This window comes from Kryptolebias marmoratus, linkage group LG10, assembly GCF_001649575.2.
Source record: "Kryptolebias marmoratus isolate JLee-2015 linkage group LG10, ASM164957v2, whole genome shotgun sequence".
NCBI lineage: Eukaryota > Metazoa > Chordata > Actinopteri > Cyprinodontiformes > Rivulidae > Kryptolebias > Kryptolebias marmoratus.
Window position 1 is genome coordinate 5,688,546 of NC_051439.1, and position 13,423 is coordinate 5,701,968.

At 42.4% G+C, this 13,423-nt stretch overlaps 2 protein-coding genes across 4 annotated transcripts in view; one reads left to right on the plus strand and one right to left on the minus strand.

The window, feature by feature from the left end:
* The window catches only part of LOC108239027 (protein NLRC3-like), an 11,028-nt gene extending 10,019 nt beyond the window's left edge, over positions 1 to 1,009 (minus strand). For both annotated transcript variants that reach the window (XM_037977970.1, XM_025007099.2), the window contains exon 1: positions 962 to 1,009. The gene's annotated coding sequence lies outside the window, so the exon portion shown is untranslated. The remainder of the gene's footprint in view (positions 1 to 961) is intronic.
* Positions 1,010 to 3,014: 2,005 nt separating this feature from the next.
* hivep2b (HIVEP zinc finger 2b) overlaps positions 3,015 to 13,423 on the plus strand; it is a 24,973-nt gene continuing 14,564 nt past the window's right edge. Inside the window, exons 1-2 of one of the 2 annotated variants that reach the window (XM_017421590.3) lie at positions 3,015 to 3,104; positions 10,353 to 10,441. The gene's annotated coding sequence lies outside the window, so the exon portion shown is untranslated. Of the gene's footprint in view, positions 3,105 to 10,216; positions 10,442 to 13,423 lie in introns of those variants that run through there. The other variant, XM_037977968.1, reaches the window with a different exon arrangement.

A 13,423-nucleotide genomic window follows, 5' to 3' on the forward strand; every position in this document is an offset into this window, starting at 1 on the left:
TCATGTGACCAGAGTGGCCCCTCAGTGAGTCAGACAAACAAGGACTCTAACGAGCCTCCTTTGTTAGGAGAGTGAGAACAATTTGCAAGCAATCCAGCTTACATCACATCTCAGCTTTAAAAGCTCAACTCCACACTCTCTATTTCTGATCTGAGAAAGCTCCTCGGATGAGAAGCGAAACGTCTTCAGCTACAGAATAGAAGTCCAGTTGTTTTTGTTTTTTAACTTTTTTTGAATTTACCATGGCCTGGATGACTGAGAATCTACACCAGCATATGACCAGATCAGAGTTTCCCAGCGATTAGAGGAGGGGGTGGACGGCTGCAGAGCGGGGAGGAAGTCTCCTACACTGAGGACGCAGAAAGAATTCTGTCTTTGGACGGATTTCAGAGATGTTAGGGTAATATCTCTCTCTTTGCAAGTTTTTTTTAGTTTTAATACCTTCAATCTGGACTTCTGAGTGGTTCTTATAAAAGATATATTCAGATCAGAATTTTCTCATCATGCTGACAGTAAAATAACCTGTTTCAGTTTTCATCATTAACATTTTCAGAGGAATGTTTTTCTGCCACTGAACTCAACATTAAAAGTCTCCTTAACTCAAGGGATGGACCAGAGTAGTGCTGACACATAACAGAAGACTCTGCAAAGAACCAGTTTTAAACTGGATTTGATCTCTTTGTTCCCAGCAGCCCGTCACTTTGTTCCCATTCCTTTAGTTGAACCAATGAAAAACAACAAAGATAAAACAATTAAAGAAAAAACAGGGTTTTAGTTTCAACAAAGAGATTCTCGAAGAGCTGAAAACTGGACAGAGAACAAGAAGCAGATCAGTAAAAACCCATCAGAACTCCCAGCTGCCACCAGAACATCTGAGTTTGGACTCTTGTTCCCTCCACCGTCCACAGGAAGAAAACACTCACAGGAAAATAAGAAGAATAAGAAGGTTTTTAATTCTCACCCTGGGTTGTTTTTGTAATCCTCCCTCTCTCTGAGGACAAAATGGCATCTGAGCTGAAAGCTGTAGTTTATTGTTCTCTACCTGTTACTGTTTAACCTGAGGCTTTCATTTACACAAAATCAGCTGATCATTTATGACTGTCAGCTCTGATACCAAACACTGTGGGTTTAAAGGTCATCTTTAGCTCTACATTATAAAAATAAATATGTTACAGTTTAATCTCATCGACTTATATTTGATTTTTTAAAATGTGCTTCAGACTTGTGGAAATCCAGCAGAACAACCAGAACACCACTGCTCCATCTGCACTTTATGAACAGTGGGATGGATTTATTCGAATTTGTGGAAATATACTTCTCTGATAAATTTTAGTTTCTTATTGTTCATTTATTAACAGAACCCAGGAAGTTAAAGAATAACCGAGTCATTTTTGGCTCAATATAAAAATAGACTTTCACATTTTGTTGAAGTCTGTCAGCTAACAGCAGTTTCTTGTTCTGCTGACACTTTTTGAGCCATCTATAGAATAAAAAACTGTATGAGCACAAATGTTAAATTAAACTGGCATGGAGAATGGCATAAAAACCATTCTCAGTTTAACCTATACAGTAAATTAAAACATTACAAAAACTTATTATTGGGCCTGTTTTAGTTCTGTTTTTAGGTTGATTTAAAATCAGAAACACATGGAAAATATCTGAAACATCCTGATGGTTTTTCTTTAAACCCTGGATTGTTTTCATTTCTCAGTAAGTTGTGGGTGGGCGCCCCAAATTCTCCCCACACAGGCCCTACTCGGCCCACGGATCGCCTCCAGGTAACCCCTGTCATAAGATGTTTATTGTTATAGTTCTGTCTGCAGTTGGGCGCTTGCTTGTTTGTTTGTTGCTTCAGAGTTATTTAAAAGCTGCTGCGCTGCTACACGGCTTCTTACGGCTTCTTACGGCTTCTTACGGCTCATAGTGAAAGACTAGGACTCCATGGTGCGTTCAGGTACAATTCATAAAATCAACATCAACACAAAAAAGAGCCTATGATGTAGAAAAAGATGCTGAAGCTTCAGGGGACCTTAAGAATATGTACAAAAAAATAATGTTTTTTTTTCTTAGTAGCTTTGAGGTATCTTGCATATATCTGTGCTGGGAGGCGATGGGGCCTGAGTTCCAAGTTGAGACATTGTCTTCAGGTACAATCCCTTTTCAGGAAGTGGATTGTGGGCTCCTAAGCTCACGCTGTCGAAAACAACTGTAGTGAATACATATATGGAGGTGTTATCTACTGCACGTCCCAGGACCTCAGCTTATCACCATGAAGGGAATTGAATGTATTTGAATCCATACTGTTAAAGTCTGTCCCAGTGGGATGTGTGCGTGTGTTATTCTACAGTTGGGTGTGGTAAATGTTTATAAAAAGAAGCAGCCCCGAGAAGGAGGAGGATTTTCACTGATTGGGACAGAAATCTCGATTCGGCACAGACCATGTTATTTTGAATAAACTCAGGTTGATATTTACTTTGTTGTGGGGTTTGATTCTTTATTTGACCTTCTGTCTGACATGTTCTGTTTGTCAAACATCAGTTTATAATCAAATTACATATAAAAAACATGAAATCTTAATTTTAAATGATATCCTTGTTGGATATCAGTTAATGATCAGACGCTTCATCTGATCAGACTTATCAGATTATTCACAGCAGCTCTGTAGAGTTATATCCCAGAGGAGACATTTAAACTCCCAACTTCTGTAATTTATCTGCTTTATGATTCACCATCGAGTTCAACAAATGATTACTGACTGAACAACAAAATAACAAACAATTTCCTTTATTTCTCCTGTCATGATCTGTTATGTTGTAAATACTGATCAGTAAACAGTTGTAACCTGAATATTTCCAGGCCTCCTCTCGATGCTCTGACAGAACTTCTTCATGGATGCTGTAACTTTAATGCTGTATTAGTTTTCTTTTTGTTGACCTTTGAACTCCCCAGCATGTCTGGTTTGTCCGTTCTTGTTGCTCTCTGGCGCCCCCCCGCGGCCCACATGTGTAACAGCAGCCAGCTGTCTGCACAGATGACCCAGCAGAACGAGAACCACAGCCGCTCTGCTTCAGCCATGAGAGGAGCCGTGGAGCACGCAGTGAACGGTAAGTGTTTCCTCTCCGTCCCTCTGCGGCCGCCATTTCTTCCAGCACGTCTGTTCGCGCCATTTTTTTTTTCCTCCTCCGCCGACCTTCGACGGCCAGGCTCGGCTGGAGGTGCGCCCGCCCGGCGGAGGGCAGCTCTCCCGCCGTCGAGTCCGCTCTCCGCCGCACGCCTTTAAGGTGGGAGGTCCCTGTCCTGCAAATGTTCCATGACGTGCAGATGGGGGGTTTGCAAGGGGTTCTCACGTCCATGCAGTTACCCCCTCTCCTCCTCCTCTTCATCCTCCATCCTCCAGCAGGCTTTCCCCAGCCCGCCCGCCGCTGACCCCCCCGCCCCAAACAAATAGCAGGCTGACGGGATGCAGATCACGTGCACGGCGCGTTGGACACATCTCCTATCTGCCACATGCAGCCTGTCTGAAAATTGGATTCAGGCTTTTGTGCCTAAATATAACATTTGAAGGTGGACCTTTATGGAACACTGCAAAGTTTCTGCACAACGGTTGCAGGGTGTCGATGCAGCGGCTGCACCTGGAATACCAACAAAACCTTGTCATAATTAATGTAAGCTGATGGAAAAAAGGGCCCACTTTTAGATGTATCAGCTGTAGAAGACATGTTACAGCTGCTGCGGTGGCTCATTGTGGTCGCCATGGTAACCACACACCTGTGTCTGTCACTTCCTGATTGCCAAGTGAATGAGAGGCAGACAGAAAAGTAAGCCTCAGACAGTCGTGGCATGAAAACCTTAAGTCATTTCTTAAAAATTCTTCAGCTGTGAGCAACAGACGACTGAATTTTAGCTTCTAGTGTTTTATGTGGGCAATGTAGCATGTTGGATATCTTTCCAGATGTGTAAACGGCCCTACGCCATAGGCACTAATGCACCCACATACCATCAGAGAAGCAGGTTTTGAATTGAGTGGTCATAACAGGCCAGATGGTACCTATTCTCTTTAGGTCAGAGGACGTGGCTTTCATGATTTTCAAAAATAGTTTCCAATTTCAATTCCTCTGACCACAGATCAGTTCTCCTCTGTCCCTCAGTCCATCTTAAATGAGCTTTGGTCCAGAGAAGACAGCAGTGTTTCTGGATGGTGTTCACATCTGGCTTCTTCTTTGCCTGATAGAGCTTTAAGCAGCATTAGTGGATGGTACAGTGAGCTGTGTTTACAGACAATGATCTGTGGAAGTGTTCCTGAGTCCATGCAGTGATGTCCAGAACAGAATCAGACCTGTTTTTAACCCAGTGGCCCCTGAGGACCCCGAGATCACAGACATCTAATGTTGACTTTCAGTCCTTTGAGCTCAGAGATTTCCACACATTCTTGAAATCTGTTGATGATATTATTAACTGTAGATGATAGGCTTTCAAAGCCTTGAGGAACATTATTCTGAAATTGTTCCACTTTTAGTCGCAGGTTTGTGCATACTGGTGAACCTCTGCCCATCTCTACTGGGACATTCAGCTTATCTAAATCATTTCAGAGGTTTACTGCATTCCATTGTGAATAAGCTAAAATGTTTGTGCTATCAGGATTTCTAATATATTCACCTATGTAAATGTTTAATTTCATTGTATTACCTGTGTTTAACTTCATTATATTGACACGTGAAATATGAGAGAAATTAATGACATGTCTTCTTTTGTTCAACCATTAGACCAAAACTTTTCAAAGGTTGAGTTTAATTTTAGGACAGACAACTGAAGACAGCTGAATACATTAAATATCTATCTATGATATCTATATGTTTGTTTACATTCAGGAGAACGTTATCTGTGCCTCAGTAAGACAGAATTTGGAGTTGTGGAGAGTATTTTACCTTTCTTGTCTGATTTTATAACTCGTAAGTGGCTCTTTAAGCGGCTACATTGTGATGTTTATCATTAGAGGAGATGTAATTCTGCCCATCTGAATTCTTATTTGCCTGCTTATTTTGTCAGTCTTTGTGCTGTAGTCTGCGGCAGTAATTATACATGTAGACGAGAGCTGGGAAACTGTTACGGACGCTGGTTGTCATGGAAACACACAATCATGTCAGATTATTTTCAGGTACCGCTGCGATAAGTCTGCCTTCCGGAGCAGAGGACTCGAGGAGAAGGATGAGGGAGGAGGGTGGGGGTTCTGAAGGAAGGGATGGATCAGGTGAAACGTAGAGGATGCCGGCCGTCGGTTTCGTCTGCCGGTGAAATCTCATTCAAGCACATGAGCACAGCTCCGGCCAGCAGGGAGGGAAGCCTCATCCCTTCCATTCATAAACAATCCCTCACGCCCACCCCACCTCCCAGCAGTTTTAACACTAATATCATTAGCAGCCCACTGCAGTCATGTGTGGCGTTCGGGTCCAAACAACTCCGTGGCAGATTTGAGGCGGTCAGCAGAGCTACAGTACAGCTGCAGACCGTGGAAATGCCAGGCGCTGTGTGGAACATCCTGGGGGACAGACCATTATATTTATAGAGACGGGAGACTTGACCTTCACTGCACATTGAGTATCAGCCATTTTAGTGCCGCTCCTCTAGATACTGAATACAGCATAATGGATCTCAGCTGCAGTGCAGTTAGTTAGCTTCAATCTCATCTTTGGCTTGTTAGAGGCTATATCTAATTATAGCTCCCTGCAATTCCATACTGTGCTGGGTCTGTCAATCGTTGGCATTCAGTGCCTTTCTGCCGCGCGCAGCGTTGCCGTTTCCTGGAGGAAGTGTGCTGGGAAATTACAGCTTTCTCACGCAGTGGATAAAAGATTGCAATTTGGGCAGGATTTAGTCATCAGACACTGTTAGTCTCGAGCTTTTTGTTTTTCTGTGTGTAGGCTTAAAGGGATAGTGGTTATTTTTGAAGCGGCGTCCTGTCACAGAGTTAGTACCTTTTAGCATCAGTGTTAAAAGAGGTTTCATCCAGGCCAGGCTAATGCTGTTTTTTCAACCAAACAACCCAATGTTACTACATATATGTATATGTGTGGAGCTTAAACCATTACACGCTGATGGTGCTGAGGCTGCTGAATGTATCCATCCACCTGATGAGCGTATCAAGTCAATTCAAATGTTTATTCAACTCCAAGTGTACTGATACATTCAGCAGCTTCAGTAGCATAAAGATGGTCTTCCTATGCTCCACACACACACACACACAAACACATTTGGTAACACAGATGTTATTCTGTTTAGAAAATGGCAGCCATCTAAACAATTAGTGTCATGCAAAAGTGTAGATGTTTAATATTGGCTAATTCACATCATGTTGTTGTTTTTGAGAAAAAGTTTGTTCTTAAGTCTTCCCTAGGCACCTACTCTGTGCTCCATGACTGATGTAATGCTTGACGAGGTACTAAGTGATATCTATTTAACAGAACATCACATAAAAAATGACCAGACTTTCCCTTTAGGGGCATTTTTTTAAAAAGAGTGCACCCAACGGTACATAATATGCCCATCAGTAGGTACAAGTAGGTTTGACATTTGTATGTTAGTTGGATGTGAAGCTGGAGCATAGACAAGGTTTTCACAAAGTGTTGACCTTTGACCCTGTGGCCTTGAAATCAATAGGGACCATCCTTAACTTATGAGGTGTCCGGCTGGGTAGTTTGATATTCCTACATTACACAAGTAGCAGAGTCAAAAATCGGACAAGAAATTGTCCACAGAAGGACAGGCAGAAGGCGCCATAACAGAACATAATACGTCCCGTCTTAGGACAGGTGAAAACCCAAAACTAAATCTTTTTAAGCACCCAGTCTTTCTCACCCAAGCAGCACAGAATGAAACAAAGGACAGCGGTCAAAGCAGGAATATTGACAGGGCAAAGTTTCGTACATATAAAGGGTCATGAATCTGTTTAAAAGGAGATGAAATACCTTGCTATCAGGGGTGCCAAAGCAGAAGCATCGCTATTCTGGTCAAAGGTTTTGCCCTGTATCCCATTGCGCAGCTTTGAAATAAAACATGCAATATACACACCAAAACCTTCCAGCTTGATTGTTAATAGTGTAACATAATTTTTGCTAGCAGTTTTTTGTTCATATTCAAATTATACATCAAATCACAGTCATTTTTGTCCTCTTTCACCCAGTGTGTCTCTCATTGTTATATAAACTTGTGGTTTTCTCTCAGATTTCTTCAGAATACAGAGAGCACGCAAGCTTCTACAGACCTTAATTATATTTTAGCTCCAAAATTTCTTTTTAAAGCTGGAAGTGAAGGGTGGATTTAGCTTGCCACACCAGTTTTTAAGATCGTACGCACAGTTTTCACACAGTGGCTGTTTGTTTGAGTCTTACTTTTCAGTCCGTTTCTATCTGCCAGTCATTAACTTGTCAGGGAGGGACAGACGCGGGTGCGTGGTTACCACGGTGACCATTTCTTGTCATCTCGGATCTCTTCACACTTTCTTCTGCAGTCCGTACATCAGAATGTAGGCATTTATTCTCAGCCTGGACGTGAACAAAGTTCTGTTGGAATTTTGGGCAGCTTTCAACATTTTTTTTCAAAACATTTATAGGTTTGTGTTTCGCAAGCAAAGGTTTGGCAACTTCTCAACAAATTCTGGCGCAGAGATTTGAGCAGCTAAGATCAGCTGATTTGCGATATCTCTTAAGATCGCTGAAATATATGGGTCATTTTTTTGCCTGCCGCCACAGGAGAAGTGGCAGTAATGTGTTCATTTTATCTCTGTGTGAGCAAATTGCGTCACAAATTAGCGGACGGATTTACAAGAAACTCTCAGAAAGACCTGAGAGTGGGTGGTGATGTCCTTCCTCCTCAGGTCGCCTTCTCTGCACCTCTCAAGGTCTCCTCTTGCAGTTTACGGATGCGCGGTTTTAAGTTTTTAATTTGGTGTCATTACAGGATTTCAAATCACATCCTATTATCGCCCGCAGCCAAAAGGTGAAGGCAGACACAATGTTTCTACCCCGGTTTGTGTGGATGAGTGTGTTTGTCTGTCTGTTTCCCGAAATATCTCATGAACCACGGGATGAATTTTAATGAAACTCTAAGAAAGTGATCATTGGCTGTACATGTACAACTGATTAACTTTCAGAGTCAGCTCAATTCAAAATGGCCGCCACAGCTAATAGACATTGACCAAACTAGGAATGGCTATAGCTCAGTCAATTTTACAGATACCCACCTAAAATTTGGTGCGGTAGTAGGTAGGAATGATTCCCAATATATACCCTGAGAACTAACTAAACGAAACAAAAGGTGTTTCTTAAAATATTACCATTATCAGTTGGAGCAAACTCTGTCTGTCTGTTCAGAAGATTACAGCTGCATGTTAATACAACCCAAAAGTTGGTAAAATGTAAATAAAAACAAATACAGTGATTTGCAAATCTCACTAACCCATATTTTATTCTCAATGTAGCATAGTAAACATTTCAGGTATTTAAAATCCTGCCTTCTATGATGATATGGAAATGCATCTGGAAAGATACCATCAATGCAGAAAGTATCTACAGATTTTAGAACAACATATGCTTCCATCCACATAAGGTATTTTTCAGGGAAGGTCTTGCAGATTTCATCAAGTCAAAGTTAAACCTCAGACTGCATCATTCCAGCAGCATGGCTTCATAGTAGAAGAGTCCAGGAGCTGAACTGACCTGCCTGCAGTCCAGACCTCTCACCAGCAAAGACTCAGGACTGTTGAGGAGCTAGAATCCTCCATCAGAGCAGAATGGGACAAAATTCCCTCTAAAACCTCCAGCAGCTGCTCTCCTCAGCTCCTGGATGTTTGCAGAAGAGGAGAGGCTTCACAGAGGAAACATGGACCTGGAACAACTTTTTTGAGATGTGTTTCTGCCTTCAATTTTTAAATTGCCTTATTTTTTCCTAATAAAATAATGAAGCAAATATAAACTTGTATTAAGTTAAAAGAAATTAATATGGTATTAGCTGTAATTGCTAAAAATCATCAATCAATTAGTCTCATTTGTAAATGAAAAAAGAAAACAACAATTCTGTTTAAGTTAGTGCTTATACATTATCGCTATGCACGATCTTGTTCAGAGGAAGTCTTTAGATTTCCCAAGTTGTTACATTAATGCAGAGGCTTTATAAGACTGAATTCATACATCCTATTGACAGGATGAGGATTGCAGCTGCACGTTAATCTGCAGAATTGTCCCAGTTTTTGCCGTGTTAATGACACCCTCATCACGACTCTCCATTCACAAAGCAAATCCTGTCGTGACTGGAAGAGCTGGCTCAGAGCCGCTTGTGGGTGTCTCACAATTCACAGAACAAGTCTGATTCTGTGCGGCGGCGGCAGCGGCAGCAGCAGCAGCCAGGCATCCAGCCGCACGCTGCCTTTCATTCACATCTTCTCAGCGAGCGTGCCGAATGCGCTCGCCTTGTGGGAGATGTACGTTCGGAGCTACGGCACCGTGTCATTAAAGCCTTTCACAGTCACTTTTGACGTTTCTCCTTTTCTCTGCCTGTGCACACAGGTATTAAACTCCGGCAACACATCCAGACCACATCATCGCAGAATGACATTAACGGCCAAGCATTCCTTGAAGGAATACATATCGCCTGCCACCTTTCATGCCAGAGTTTTTGAAGTAATGTAAGAAGTAATGAAGTTGTAGCTTATTTGGTCAAACCTTATAAATTCTGCTATATCGCAAGATGTCACCCCCAGAATATGTGCTGTGAATGACCATTTTAGTTCAATATCTGCCATTTTTAAATCGGCTAAGATTGATTGGCTGTGGCAGTCCTATTGAATTGGATGGATTCAAAATGTTGGCCAGTCGTAGATGTGCATCCAACGATTGTTTCCTGCAAGTTTCATTAAAATCCGTCCAGTGGTTCATGAGATATTTTGAGATAAGACCGGCGAAGACGTGACCGTCTGTGGCGGCGGGCGATAATGAATGTCAGAATCAGAAGCTGAATGAAGGAAGGAGGACGGTGATGTTTGAGCCTTTGGATCATGACAGCCGCCTCCCCTCTCTGCGTGTGAGAGTGAGGCAGCTGCCGCTGTGTGCTCCAACACAATGAGAGGGAGAGGTGCAGAGAGGGAGGGAAAAAAGCGTCCTTAAACGTGGGCTGTTGTGTAATCCCTCCCAGGGCCCCTTTGCTATTTTTGTGCCTGGGTCCGCACGTCACGGTTGGGTATTTTCTCTGGTGACTTGCTCGCATCAATAGATCTTCTAATGTACACCCGTTCGGCCAGCGGCTCCTCAGCTGATGGGACTTTACCTCGCTGATTTTTGTCTTTTGTTCCGATTATCACCCAGACACGAGGAGGATGGAGAACTGGACCGTGCAGGATGAGGAATGTCACATGTGACTGTCGGTATGGAACGGGGGACTATTCAAATGTCAGGTTAGTGTGAGAATTATATTTGATACGTGAATGTCAGCTGCTGTAGGAGCCGGGGCTTCTCCCCACCAGGCTGAGTGCTTTATGACTGAGCTGTTGATCCGTTCTTCATGTTCTGCTACGGAGGGGATCCAGCTCCAGTCATCTCCTTATGATATTTCTGGATTGGTGCTCCTGCCTGTTCCCTTTAATGGCCAACTTAGCCCCTAATGATGTAATACAGTGGCACAACGATGCTCTCCGTATAGACGGCATTTGTTTGATCATTGTCTTCTCTCATGTGCAAAAAAGCAGCGAGGGACGAACCGTCTCGGTTTAATTCATATCTCCATCCGTGCGTACATACTGTACTGCCGTGAGCCCACAGTCATCCTGAAACACACCTACTGCCACCCACCTGCCTGCTGCTGTTGCACGTCATTGCTGCTGTGTCATAATTTTTTATTTATTTATTTATTTGGGTAGAGGTGAGCGCTTGTTGCCCAGAGTGAGAGGAAAAAAACAAAAAGTCCGACTTGTCAGTAAGACCCTGGCTGTGTCAGATGCGTTTCCCTCCTCGGTTCAAAGGTATGCGTTGTTTCTGAGGGTCTTATCTCAGTGTCACTCTTCACTCCCACCCCTTCCCTCTCCTCCTGGCTCACGGAGGATGGAAACTAAGCAATGAGGTCACCTTGACAGGGAGCTCCCTACAAGGCCTCTGATTATTGTCCCCCCCACCCCCACACCCCCGGCACTCCTCTTAGTTTACCTCTTTGAATTTCCTCGTTGAAACACAGATCGTTCCCATCAAGCCCCCCCCCCCCCATCCTTCATTAATTTTCCTGTAAGAAGCCCTTAAATCTGCTGAAGCACAAAGAGGCAAAAGCTGATAAAGACCCTCCCCAAGCATCTCCAGAGTCACCTTGGATTCCCATCCTCTGGTTTGTGTGTGTGTGTGTGTGTTATGCTAACAAAGAAAAGGAAGGGAGAGAGAGCAGGAGAGCGAGAGTCGGAGGATGTCCTAATTAAGGAGAACTCAGAGGGTTTGAACCAGATAATCTTACATAACCTCGTTAGGGAGGACACAGCATTTGATACTGAGACGATGGGAATGACGTGTCCTCAGATACTCATCCTTCAAGGTAAGACGTGGAGTTGCAGCGGTGGAACGAGTTCACTTCCAACACAGGCTGGTTCTGGCCAGAGTCGGGCGCGTTTGCATGCAGTTGGGCATGTGGTCCTGTGCAGCCCGGTGCGCAGGTGATGACACGGACAGCTCGGACACGTGTGAAGGTTCTCCGTCTAATCAGAGGCATGTTATAAAACGCCCCTCAAAATTAAAGGCCTATCATTCCCTGAAGGAATGCTTATCGCCCGCTGCCGTTCATGACAGAGTTTTAAACTAAAAATCATCTTAGGCTGAAAAATGACTTGTAGCTGTTTTGGTCAAACCTTGAAACTAAGGTTATGTGTCATCTCATTTGATATGTGCTCCAGGTATGTTTTGGGGATGACTCTCAGCTACTACCACACCAAATTGTAGCTCAGTATCTGTAAAACTGACCGAATCATAATAATAATAATACTATTATTATTACTATTATTATTATATTTTATTTCAAAGGCGCCTTTCTGGCACTCAAGGACACCATACAAAGAACAAAATCAACAGCAACAGAAAATAAAATGTAATAATCAAAAAAGTAAATAAAGTAAATAAAAGTAAATAGATAAAACAAACAAGAAAAGACAATATATCTATATAAAATCTATAAAAAAATCAGGCAAACCAATTGTGTCATAACCATTTTTTTTTTTGTTCAGAGGGTTTTTTAAAACTGAAATAGCTACAACTGTTAATCAGATGTACAGAAATGGATTATTTTTGAAAAGTTTCATTAAAATCCATCCTCTGGTTCATGAAATCAGTGAGCACATAAAGTGTTGGGGATCAGCCTCATCTACTACCACAAATTTGAGGTTATTTTCTGTAAAATGGACTCACTTACAGCCAGCTTTGTGTTATTTATTTTAAGTAAAGTAGGCTGTGGTGGCCATTTTGAAATGGGTTGGCTCCAAGAATGAATCAGTTTTAGATGCACATCCAGTGTTTGCCCGTGAGACATTTTGGTAATAGATGCATGAACACACTCGGCCACAGGCAAAAACACTGTCGTCCGCCTTTGCCTTTTGGTGGCGGGGGGCGGAGGAAACATTTCAGCAAGGAGACGGCGGGACAGACTGGTCACGCTTTATTATCACCCGTCTAACAGTGTTACCTGGATGCGTGCTGACAGGCGTCAACACATTCCGTTCTCTCTGCACATTTCTAAAAAAAAAAATAAAAAAATGCACTGTTGAATGTGTGCCGTTAAAATGAAAAAAAAAACTCTAATCTGCAAAACTATCTAAAGCGCAAAACAGAGCCAGCAGGTTTTTGAAGAACAACCAGTTTTGCCGTGCGGACAAATTCCCGTGGAAAGAAATTGTACTCGAAATGGTCACATCATTATCACCCGCCGCCGCCAATGTTGTTGCCTGTATGTGTGTGTTTGTGTTTGCCTGCACCAAAACATCTCATAATTCAGATTCTCTTATAGAGTAACCACTGGATGTAACTCTACAACTGATTAACTTTTGGCGCCAACCTTGCGCCAACTCAGCTGATCTTATAGATACTGTGCTAAAATGTGACGCTTTAGTCGCAGAGAGTCAGTCACAGCACCTACTCTGAGTGCCTGCTGATCGCGTAAGATGTGTTTTTAAAACTTTGCTTTCAACTATTTCAAATAACTCTGCCTCTCTGTTAGCAAAAAAATCTCATGAACCACTGGGAAGATTTTAATGAAACTCTCAGAGTGTAATCAGTGGATGTACAGGTGCTGGTCATAAAATTAGAATATCATGAAAAAGTAGATTGATTTCAGTAATTCCATTTAAAAAGTGAAACTTGTATATTATATTCATACATTACATACAAACTCATATATTTCAAATGTTTATTTC